The sequence below is a fragment of the Tupaia chinensis genome, unplaced genomic scaffold, assembly GCF_000334495.1.
Source record: "Tupaia chinensis unplaced genomic scaffold, TupChi_1.0 Scaffold142384_1, whole genome shotgun sequence".
NCBI classification, from domain to species: Eukaryota; Metazoa; Chordata; class Mammalia; order Scandentia; family Tupaiidae; genus Tupaia; species Tupaia belangeri.
The window spans coordinates 15282-23978 of NW_006202232.1; the positions used below are offsets into that span (position 1 = coordinate 15282).

General features: G+C 38.1%; 1 pseudogene; it reads right to left on the reverse strand.

The window, feature by feature from the left end:
* Positions 1-1918: 1918 nt before the first annotated feature.
* LOC114005120 (60S ribosomal protein L6 pseudogene) overlaps positions 1919-8697 on the reverse strand; it is a 23139-nt pseudogene continuing 16360 nt past the window's right edge.

An 8697-nucleotide genomic window follows, 5' to 3' on the forward strand; every position in this document is an offset into this window, starting at 1 on the left:
TGGGTTTGTTGTTTATTTGTTTGTTTGTTTTTTACCTTATTAACTTAGTTGGCTCATTAATTAGCAAGATAAGTATAATAAATAAATAAATAAATAAATAAATAAATAAATAAATAAATAAGAGAATCGTAATGTAAGTCCTTCAGACAGAAGGAAAATGATACCAGAAGGAAACTTAACACATTAGGAATGAAAGAAGAAATGGCAAATATTTGGACAAAATTAATCTACTGTTCTTTTCGTTTTGAATTAATTAAAGCATACTTAAGGATTGACAGCAAAAATTAAAACACTATCTGATGGGATCTTGATGTACATGTAGTATTTAACTATAATATAAAGATAGAGAGGCTAGGGACCAGCAGTTGGCATAATGGCTATATTGCTGGACTCCCATGTAGTCAACACGGCTTGAGTCCCAGACTCGGTGACTTAAACTCACACCGGGTGCCTGTACATGCATGCCAAGATCCCGAGAGGAGAATGGAGGAGAAAGGATTGCTGTATGGCCATCCCCCCTGGAGGGTGATTTCTCGCTTTCTGTCTCTCTGTCTCTCTCTCTCTCTTTCTGGTGAGCACATGCACCCTATAGCAAAAATCTCTCCAAAAAAAAAAGAGAGAGAGAAGCTAAAGGGACATATATAATGGTAAGATTCTATGTGTCATATGAAATGGTAAAATACTGGCTGTAAGTAGTCTATGAAGAATTGTATGTATATTTTAATTCCTAAGCAAATCACATTTAAAAGTATATAAAAAGAGCCCAGTCAGGTGACAAAGTCCATAAAATACTTCACTACAATACTGGAAGCCACATGGCCAACCACATATTCAGATCCCTGGGCCTGCCTGAAAACATGCCAGGAGCGTGTACAAATGCCCAAGATCCTGAGGAGCTGGAGGACTGGGGAAATGAGATAGATGCATGATGAGGCACTGTAGAGGGTTCTCTCTCTCTCACACATGCACATTCACTCTGTTATTAAAAAGTTGATCAAAACATGATAGATAAATTAAAACAGAATACTAAAATATGTTCAAATAACTCCAAGGAAAGCAAAGTCTAAAGAAATAAACAATGGGAAAGGAATAGAACACATATGATAAAATAGTATACACAAATCCATATATATTGTTAATTACATTAAATGGACTCAACCTTTTTGTTTGTTTGTTTGTTTGTTTGTTATAGAGCATGTGTGCACACCAGAGAGAGACAGAGAGAGGGAGAAAGTGAGAAATCATCCTCCAGGGCATATGACCACACCACAGTCCCTTCTCCATTTTCCTTTTGGGATTTTTAGCACACATGCACACATGCCCAGCATATTTTCAAACCCCCAGGTTCAGGATTTGAACTGCAGAGTGAGCCATGTGGGATATCCAGCTGCCTTAACTAACACATCACCTGCTAGCCCAATATCATTTAAAAAATCAAAGATTGGGCCGACTCCGTGGCACAGTGGTAATGTGCTGTTCAAAAGAAGCTGGATCCCACATCATGACTATGGTTTGAATCCTTGGTCTAGTCAGCCTGAAACATGCCAGGCATGCATTCAGGTGCCCAAGATCCAATGAACTGGAGGAATAGAAGAGGATCCCAGTGTGACCAGACTCTATAGAGGGTACGTCTCTCTCTCCTCTCCCTCTCTCTCCCTCTCCCTCTCCCTCTCTCTCTCATTCTCATGTGCACACACACAAGTGTTATGATAAAGAAAAATAAATTCTAAAAAAATCAAAAATTATATAATGGATTTTTTATAAAAAGGAAAAACAACCCAACTATATGCTATCTAAAATAAACTCACTTCAAATATAATGACAGAAAGATTAATTTTTTAAATTTTCATTTACTTTTTTATGATTAGTTTTTTTAAGAAAATTTATCAGTTATTTAATTAGGTTCTTGGCAAGAAATTTAGAACACCAATTTGTGAGGATAAACTCCATTTGTAAGGGCAAACACGGATCGCAGTTAGCCCTGGAGCTGATGAACAGCTTTGATTTTTGATAAAATCTACAAGTCCTCAGTTTTCTGATCAACCTTGCGCTGCTTTGAAATCTCGTATTTCTCCTTCTCTGTGTCAAAGATGCCATCTTCCTGGTGTCTGGGCTTTCACAGCTTCTTTTTCTTGAAGTAAGTATCAGTGAGATGTTTGGGGGTTTTTATTTTGCTAATATCAATTTTTGTGGAGGTGATGATGACAAGTTTCTGGTGTGTTCTATGCGGTGGAACTTGATTGAGGACCATAGGTCCAGACACAAGTAGCAGGCAACTGCTCAGCTACTTCAGGAAGACCACTCTCTTGCCTCTCTGGCATCCAGTGAGGATGATCAGAATGGTTCCAGGAGTGATGCTAGCTCACAGCTTTCTCACATGCTGTCTGAAGGGTTTCTTGCTGTGGTTCAACAGCTTTCGAGGCACATCTTCAGTAGGATAATACCTGGATATTTTATGAAGTTTAACCACCCGGGTACCACCATTCTTGTCTCCACCAACTGGTTTTGTGACAATGGCTTTAGCCTTGAAGTCATCCTTTTTAACCTTGCCACTGGCATTAGCTATCTTGGCTTCAGGTTTCTTCTCCTTAGTATCCTGCTTCGCAGCAGCTTTTTCACCCACCATCTTGTATAGTGGGAAAGAGAACTAAGCTCTCTCTTTTATTTTAACTTACATTTAATCACATATATATTCACAGTATACAACATTGCTTTTTTCAGCACAAATACCATGCCTATCAGTTAAGACAAAGACATTACCATATAAATTATCATCAGCAAATAGCTTTTCAATTTTTTTGACAATTAAACAGTATTTTCTTCCCTTGTTCCTCTCTCTCCCTCTATTACCCACCCCTATACTACCCCTATCCTTACTATCTCTAGTATCTACATTCCCCCATCACCACCTATACTTTCAAACTTTCAGTTTCTGCTATAGAATGCAAACATTTGGTATATATTGAGTGGGGAAATACAAAGTCTGTCTTTCATAGTCTGGCTTGATTCACTTAACATTAAGTCTTCCTATTCATCCACTTTGTATTAAATATCAGGATCTTATTGCTTATTACAGCTGAGTAGTATTCCATAGAGTATATATGCCACATTTTTTTTATCCAAAATAGATTAAAATTTAAAATATACCAGATAGTGGGGCCAGTAAGTGGTGTGGTGGCTAAGGCAGCTGGACTCCCACCTGGCCAACCACAGTTCAAGTCCTGGACCTGGCAGACTTAAAAAAATCATGCTGGATGTGTGTGCATGCATGCCGAAATCCTAAGAGGAGAATGGAGAAGAAAGGATTACAGTGTGACCATCCCCCTAAGGGGTGATTTCTCACTTTCCCTCTCTCTGTCCCTCTCCAGTGAGTACCCATGCCCTACGGCAAAAACCTAAAATATATATAATATACAACAGATTAAACACTAATTTTAAAATTTTCTAATGTCTGTATTAATATCTGACTAAATAGACTATAGAAGAAAATTATCAGGGATAAAAAGAGACATTACAAACTAATGAAAATTCACCAAGATAATATAATAATCCTTAATGTTCATGCACTTGTGTTGGAAGTCCACAAAATTATCCCTCATTCAATTATACACTGAGAGGATTCACATAACTCAGCTTATAGTTGTACTCATGGCTGAGATTTATTATAGTTTAGGAATACTAAGCAAAATCAGCAAAGAGAAAAAGTGCACAGAGTGAAGTCTGAAGAAAACCAGCACAAGATTTTAAGAATCTTTTCCCAGTGAATTCATACAATTCACTCCTCCAGAAATGAATTGTGATAACACGTATAAAGTGTTATCTGCCAGGACAGATCATTAGAGACTTGGTGCCCAAGGGGTTTTATTTTTTAAAGGAATTATTTATTTAATTTTATACACTATTGCTTTTTTTTTTAATTTGCTGTAGGACATTTATGCACACCAGAGAGAGAGAGATCAAGACATCAGGTCCAGGACTCGAACCACAGTTGGTCATGTGGGAGACCAGCACCCCAACCACCATGCCACCTGCTGGCCTGCCCAAGATTTTTATTGGGTACTCATCACATAAGCAGTCTTGGCCTAGCACATACTAAGATTTCAGACTTGTAGAAAGAAAATAGGTGTTCAGTACAAAGCACATTGTTTGCATTTACAAACAGCTTAGGCACAGTAAATTACCCTTATCAGTTAGGAATTGGTGGGAACCTTCTTGAAATCCAACTTCCCAGGTTTCAGTTAAGGATCAATCTTATAAGCAATCCTTTCTAAGGATAGCAGTCTCAGGCTTGATATGTTAACTCTTTTTTGCATAGCATCCAACAAAAGAACTTCAAAATACATAAAAGCAGACATAACTAAAGGGAACAACAAATCTATAGTCACAGTTGGAGATTCTAACACTCTATCAATAATATATAGAACTAGTAAAAAAAATCAGCAAGAATATTGAAGAACTGAGTAATACCACCATGTACCAACTGGATTTAGTTGACATGTATAGAACCCTCCACAAAACAAGAGCAGAATAAACATTATTTTCAATTGCATGTGGACATTTTACCAAGATAAGCCATATCATGGATCATAAAACAAATCTTATCAAATATAAAATCATACAAAGAATGCTCTTTGACAACAGTGAAAATAAACCTAAAATAAGTAACAGAAAGTTAACAGGAGGGCTGGTCCTGTTTTCTAGTGGTTAAAGGAGCTAGATCCTACATGTCCAACCACAATTCATATCCAAGCCCCAGAAGCTTGAAAAACATGCAGGCACAAGTGACCCAAATTCTGACAGGATGGAAAAATAAACAAAATGAGATTGCAGCATTGACCACGCACCGCTTGAGATATGCTTCAACTTTTCTATCTCTCTATCTCTGTCTTGCTCACTCAAATGCCCTCTCACAATTAAAAGAACAGAGAGGGCCAACCAGTGGTGCAGTGGTTAGGGTGGTTGAATCCCACATGGCCAACTGTAAGTTCAAGTTTCAGACCCAACAGCTTGAAAATCACTCTGTGTATATGTGTGTCCTCTAAATCCCCAAGAGGAGTGTAGAGAAGAGATTGTGGCATGGCTATCCCCCTGCTTGGGGTGGTTTTCTTCTTTCCCTTTTTCTCCATATCTCCCTCTGATGAGTACACATAACCTATAGCAAAATTTAAACTAAATAAATAAATAATTAAATGAAGAAGAGAGATAAAGTTAAAAGAAAAATCTCCAAGTACTTGGGAATTAAATAATACAAATCTAAGTAAGCCACGGGACAAAGTCTCCAGAATAATTAGAAAAAAAAATTTATTTAATAATTATTTTTATTTATTTTAATTTGACCAGAGAGGGATAGAGTGAGAGAGAGAAAGTGAGAAAGCAAGCTCCCAGGTCCGGGACTTGAACCATGGTGGCCATGTAGGAGTCCAGCACCCTTAACCAACATACCACCTGACACCCCAATTAGAATATTTTTAGCAGAATGAAAATGAAATACAACATATCAGAATTTTCAAAATGCAACAAAAAAGTATCAAGAGGAAAGTTTATCGCACTAAATGCTATTATCATAAAGAAAAAACATCCTGGGGAACCAGCAGTTAGCGTAAGGGCTATGTCGCTGGACTCCCACATAGTTGACCGCGGTTCACATCCCGGACCCGGTGGCTTAAAACCCACGCCGGGCGTGTGTGCGTGCGTGCCCAAGATCCCAAGAGGAGAATGGAGGAGAAGGGATTGTGGCGTGGCCATCCCCTCTGGGGGGTGATTTCTCGCTTTCTGTCTCTCTGTCTCTCTCTGTCTGTCTGGTGAGCGCGTGCACCCTATAGTGAAAAACCTCTCAAAAAAAAAAAAAGAAAAAAGAATAAACATCCTAACTGGTGACATAGTGGTTAGGTCTACTGGATCCCACATCACCCACTCCACAACAGGTTGAAAAACATGTAGAGTGCATGTGTGTGCATGCCCAAAATCCCAAGAAAAGAATGGAGAAGGGATTGCAGTGTGGCCATCCCCTCTAGGGTGTGCTTTCTTACTTTCCCTCTCCCTGTCTCTGTCTTTCTCCAGAAAGCACACATACCTTGTAGCAATTTTTTAAATAAATAAATAAAATAAATATCTCAAAGCAAGAAAGAAAGCTTCCATCTTATGAATCAAAAAAAGAAGAGCAGAATAAAACTAAAATCAGAAGAAAGTGGAAGATAATAAAGACTAAATCAGAAATCAATGAGATTTAAATCAGAAAAAAAAATGAAGAAAACCAATGAAACCCAAATCTGGTTCTCTGAAATAATTAATAAAATAAATAAAATTCTGGTTAGAATGACCAAAAATAAATAAAGAAATTACACAAGTAACCAATATCAGGAAGAAAATAGGTTACAGAATCCACTCCATTAGAAGACTAAAAAGGGAATATTATAAATAACACTATGCACATACATTAGGCAACTTAAAAGAAATGGAACAATTTCTTGAAAGACACAAACTACCTAAAAATAAACACAATCTGAATAGATCTGTATCTATCAAAAATTGAATACTTGAAAACATTTTTTAAAAAGAGGTTGCAGTCTAGCCCTGTGGCCTAAGTATTAAGGAAGCCAGATCTCACATGGTTGACTACAATTTGAATAGACCCAATAATGGCTTGAAAAATATATCAAGTGTGTGTGCATGCATGCCCCAAATCCTTACAGGATGGAGAGATGGAGAAGATATTGAGGCATGACCATGACACATTAGAGGGTGCTTGCTCCTTCTCCCTTTTTGTCTCTCTGGAGAGCACACATGTCCAGCAATTAAAAGAAGAAATTGCAACATCAAACACTACTGCACACCTATGAGAATGTCTATAACACTGACAATATCAAATGCTAACAAGAATGTGAAGCAAGAGGAACTCATTCATTGCTGGAGAGAAGGAAAAATGACAAAGTCAGTTTGGAACACAGTTTGGTGGGTTGTTTTTTGTTTTTGTTTGTTTGTTTGTTTGTTTGTTTTGCAGAACTACACATGTTCTTACCATACCATCCAACAATCATACTCCTTGATATCTACTGAAGGGAGTTGAAAACTTACATTGTGCTGGAAAGAAAAAAAAAACTCACACAGATGTTTGTAATAGCTGTATGTATGTATGTATAATCACCAAAACTTGGATGCAACCAAGATGTCCTTCAGCAAGTGAATGGATAAACTGTAGTATATACAGACAGTGGAATATTATTTAACACTAAAAAATAAATGAACTAGGGACCAGCAGTTAGCATAATGGCTATGTCACTGGACTCCCACGTAGTCGACCGCGGTTTGCGTCCCGGACCCAGTAGCTTAAAACTCATGGTGGGCGCGTGTGCGTGTGTGCCCAAGATCCCGAGAGGAGAATGGAGGAGAAAGGATTGCAGTGTGTCCATTCGCCCTAGAGGGGTGATTTCTCGTTTTCTGTCTCTCTGTCTCTGTCTGGTGAGCGCATGCACCTTATAGTAAAAATCTCTCCAAATAAATAAATAAATAAACAAACTAACAAGTCATAAAAATACATGGAAGAATCTTAAATGCATATTATTAAGTGAAAAAAACCAACCTGAAAAGACTAAATACTGTCTGACTCCAATTATATGACATTCTGGAAAAGGTGAAAGTATGGAGACAGTAAAAAGATCAGTGGTTACCAGGGGAGGAAAGAATGAATAATCGGAACACAGAGGAGTTTTAGGGCAGTGAAACTATTCTGTTTGGTACTATAATGGTGGGTGCATGTCATTATTCATTTGTCCAAACTCCTAGAGCATACACCAAGAGTGAACCCTAATGTAAACTATAAACTTTGGGTGATGAAGTGTCAACATGGGTTCACTGATTATAACAAAGGTACCACTCTGGTGAGGGATTTTGATTATGGTGGAAGTGAGGTATGTGTGGGGGAAGAAGGTAAATAGGAAATATCTGTACCTTCCTCTCAATTTTGTTGTGAATCTAAAACTGATCTAAAAAAATAAAGTCTTATATCAAAGAAGTTACCAAGCCCAGAAGACTTCACATTTAGAAGAAATAATACTATTGTACCCAATCTCTTCCAAAAAATATAAGACAGTATTACCTTCATACCAAAACCAGGGGGGAAAAGGCAGTATAGAAAGATAAAACTGTGGTCCAATTTCCCTCATGAACATAGATGCAAAAAAAAGCACTCAATAAAATTTAATCCAATCACATCTAGTAATATATGAAAATAATAATACACCATGCCAAGTGAGGCTTATCGTACGAATGCAATACTGGCTCAATATTCAAAACTCAAGAGATTGTACTTGGAAGTAGTGAATGCATCAACATGTCCCATGGTTCCAGTGCTGGTTTTGACCATCACATTACCATGTTTTCACCCAAAGGCTGGCTCTACCAAGTAGAATATGCTTTCAAGGCTATTACTGATGTGGCCTTACATCAGTAGCTGTGAGAGTGAAAGACTGTGCAGTAATTTTCACACAGAAAAAAGTTCCTGAAAAATTAGTGGATTCCGGGACCAGCAGTTAGCATAATGGCTATGTTGCTGGACTCCCACATAGTCGACCACGGTTCGCATCCCAGACCTGGTGGCTTAAAACTCACGCTGGGCGTGTGTGCGTGCGTGCCCAAGATCCCAAGAGGAGAATGGAGGAGAAGGGATTGCGGCGTGGCCATCCTCCCTGGGGGGTGATT